The following is a 4,246-nucleotide window of genomic DNA, read 5'->3' as shown; positions in this document are numbered from 1 at the left end:
TTGAGAACGAAAGCGAAAGTTTTGCGCTCATCTGATGCTTTCGGTTTCCCCTGCCTGCGAGAGGCTGCGGCGAAAGTTTAATCATTTCCAAGTAAGGTGCAAGAGAGGGAGGAGGAGGGCGATAAAACGAGCAGATCTCACACACGTGTCAAACACAGTATGTGTGTGAACTCAAAGACACATACGTTTAATTTAAGCTTTTTGTTGTTGTTGTTGCCAGAAAACAGGATTTCCCCCTTTTTTTCTCCTTCACGTGTCACTGATAATAATACTCCTCTTTGTCGTTGTTGCCAGAATTTGACAAATGGGGATGATAGTGTGAAGACGGACACACTTCTCTATTCTCCACAAATCCTCCAGAACAGAAGTTGTGTTTTTCTTAATTGGAAAATGACACCCACAGGCGTCAGCACGTGGGCAGCCCCAGCGCGCATTAATCACCACAATGAAGCGCGCGTACACACACACACACACACGAGCTGTAAATGCTTGTCGGACTCATAACGAAACGTTCATATGAAAGTGAAAGTAAGTGGGTGTAAAGGTCTTTTTTTTATTATTCTCTTGCCCTTCTTCTCCCTCCTCCTCCTCTTCTTCCTCCTCCTCTGTACAGAGTTTATGACTCTAACTGAAAATGAAGACATTGCTTCAGTGGACAGTAATAAGAACCCAAAGTTCACATGGAGGGTAAGCACAGTGCTGAGGGTGTGACAGAACAAACACACCCGCACACTGCACTGCGCGCTCTCCTCCAGCAGGGGGCGTTGCACATCCGCGTCCCCGCCTCCTCCTGCACACAGTGATCAGTCTGCCGTTTAATCAGCCAGGCAGCTGTGACCAGAGGCAGAACATGACGTCAGATTAATCAAGTGAACATGCTGAATGGATGAAGATGCAAAAGAATGATCCAACAGGGTTTATTTGTGCCATCAGTTTGTGGACTTCAGTACAGATTTGAGATGCCACTATTCAAATCAAATCAAATCAACTTTATTTATATAGCACCTTTCATACATGTACAAATGCAACCCAAAGTGCTTTACATTAAAAGAAAAGAAAATGAAACAAACCCCCTTAACATCCCCACTCGAACACGAACACACACACACACGCACACACACCCTTGAGCATACTACACTGATACGTACACCCCACCCCCCACCCCCCACAAGATAAAGTGGAATATGGCTGAGCACTGATAGATCAAGTGAGGAAACACCATCGTATGGGAGCCATCCCCACCGAGAGCCGTCCAAGCCCACGTCCACAGGGGACGCCGCCAGAGACAGCCCCGACCCAGACAGATAGGGGCCCATCCCGCAGCCGTAAGGCCGTGGGGCAGGACTCACCAACTGTCAAGGCCCGGACAACCCCCAGGACAGCACCCCCTTAGGCAGGCCAGACAGAGCTCCCGGAGTGGATGGCCCCCATGAGGAGAGCACTGGAGCTGGAAACTAAGAAACAATAAATTAGAATAGATACTAAAAGAAATGAAAAACCTCCTAAGACAACATAAATGAATGTTAATATAAATTACTAAGAGCAAAACATTACTTTTAAGCACTAAACCCGTAAAAGCAGCATTAAAAATAAATAAATAAATAAATGAATAAATAAATGAATAATAAAACCTTTAAGAGAAAATTAAAGGACAAAGAAAAATGACAGGACAGTATAAATGAGTGGAACTAGATGAGTAAAAGGGGACTCAGTTAAAAACTAAATTAAAAAGGTGAGTCTTGAGCCTGCGTTTAAAAGCATCAACAGACTCAGTGGCCCTGAGGCCCTCCGGCAGGCTGTTCCACAGGCGAGGGCCGTTATGATAAAATGAGGCTTCACCAAAGGTTTTGGTTCTAACATTGGGAATGTTGAGGGCCTCAGGGTCCGCGAGGGCCGATACGGTAAAAGCAGGTCAGACAGATAAGAAGGCCCAAGGCTGTTAAGACACTTAAAAACTAATAAAAGAACCTTAAAATCGATCCTGAAGCGCACAGGGAGCCAATGCAGTGATTCCAAAACTGGTGTAATGTGAGCCCGCTTTCTGGTCTTCGTCAGCACCCGTGCAGCTGAGTTCTGGAGCAGTTGCAGCTGTGAAATGCTCTTTTTTGGGAGACCAGAGAGCAGGGCATTACAGTAATCTAACCGGCTAGAGATAAAAGCATGCATTAGCACCTCTGTGCTGGCCAGAGAGAGAAACGGGCGAATTCTGGCTATATTCTTAAGATGGTAAAAACCGATCTTTGTAGTATTTCTGATGTGTGGAATAAAATCAAGCTCAGAGTCGAAAAGAACGCCCAGGTTTTTTATGCACTGTGAGTGTTTAAAAGCATTTAGTTTTGGTAAAAGTTTCTCTCTCTTGCCTTCAGGACCAATAATTAAAACCTCTGTTTTGTCCTGGTTGAGCTGTAAGAAGTTCTCTGCCATCCATGACTTTATATCTAAAATACAGTTTAAAAGGGAATCAATAGGCCCAATGTCATCAGGAGACACGGCGATCTAAAGCTGTGTATCATCAGCGTAGCTGTGAAAATTGATGCCGTGCCTCCTGCTGACGTCCCCAAGGGGAAGCATATATAAATTAAAAAGTATCGGACCTAAAATGGATTATTATAAACTTCCACTTATTTTTCTACAAGTCTTCTACTTTCTAGTCCGCAACATTTAGTGCTTGGTCACTTCAAGTCACTCCGCTTGGCTACATTCTGCATCCGAGCCAAAATACCAAACTTTCTTTTATATACATTTATTAATGTAAGGGGCACTATGTAGTTTTGGAGAAGGAATTCAAACTTTTAATATTTACAGTGTTGATGAGGAGATAACGCAAACTCAGATGTGTTTATTTCCTCCATAGCTGGGTAAACGAGCTGTTTCTCAGAGGGAACACTGTTTGAAGCTGGGAAAGGTGGCAGGGTCCGCCATTATAAGCAAAGTAATACGGTGTGAGAATTGTGTTGTCCTTTAAGGTCAGTTTGTTTATTCAGTTTATTCAGTCATGAAAACAAAGACAGACTGTTTATTTAGTTACTTTATAGGCATAACAAAAAAAAAAATGTCACGATCTTTCTCTTCTGATTGAAATATCTCATAGTTCAGGGCTATTGGACAATAAAAACAACAACAACGAAAAAGCTTATTCCGATAATCTGAAAAATGCTGAATACCTGATTCCGAAATCAATCGACCCATAGTAAACAATATGTAACTAATTTACCTTTAGTTGTACTTTTTAAGCAACACATTAAAGTGTGTTTACAGGTCTAATAATGCTGCACATGTGCAAAAAGTAGCATAATACATTTTGTGGCCCAAGAGGAAGCTGCAAGTAATCTGATAAATTACTGACAGTGATTTCAATCAGTGGCTAAATTGGATTATGGGTGATGTAGGCACCGGTGTTGAAGAATTTTTAGAATAAAAAAGGCAATGTCCCTGGTTCTGGACTGTAGTGAGTCCGACAGTGTTACAGGAGTGCAATGTTAGACCAGTGGACTGCTTTTTCAAAACGCATTGCCTGCATTACCCACGATGCAATTTAATAACCACGTAGCAACTTGAAACAATACATCAGATTACATGCAGCTTCCTCTAGAGCCAAAGAGCGCTTTACACTACTTATTTCACCTATGCAGGAGTTCTCCCCAACACCTGTAAACACAATAATAAGTGTGAAATTGGTGGAGTTACCCTTTAAGATTAAATCTTAACTATAACTCAGAGTTTTGAGTGCATTTTACAACACCATGAGGAACTGATGAGTCAGAGAATGGTTGGTTTGTCATCACCAGCGCTGTTAACTTGTTGTGCTGGTCTCGTGGGAGCTGCTGCTGCTTTACAGGGATTTGTTCAGCTACCTGAAAAACAAAAGGCCTGTCTCAGAACAGCTTGCAGGTGGTGCTGGTTGGCGGTTAACTCCAACAGGTGACCAGAAGAACGGCAGCCAGGCAAACAGAAATCCCTGCTACAATCTAATGCAGCAGACCCAGAGCCACAGAAACGCACACACACACACACACACACACACACAGTTGATAATCATAAGCCAGAGAAAACAAAAAAAAAAGTTTTCGGTTTGCTTTTGAATGTGGAAAACACTTCTCAGACAGATCCTCGGGTCAGCAGGTAAAGGATGTGTCCACAATCCAAGCAAATAAATATGCAGGAACGCGTAAAAACAAAAAGTGCAGCGGCAAGCATGTGTCTTCTGTCAACTTGGCATTTTCAAATTCTGCCTTTTCGTCCAGAT

Source organism: Sparus aurata, chromosome 7 (genome assembly GCF_900880675.1).
Source record: "Sparus aurata chromosome 7, fSpaAur1.1, whole genome shotgun sequence".
Classification (NCBI taxonomy): domain Eukaryota; kingdom Metazoa; phylum Chordata; class Actinopteri; order Spariformes; family Sparidae; genus Sparus; species Sparus aurata.
This window is presented reverse-complemented; position numbering follows the sequence as displayed.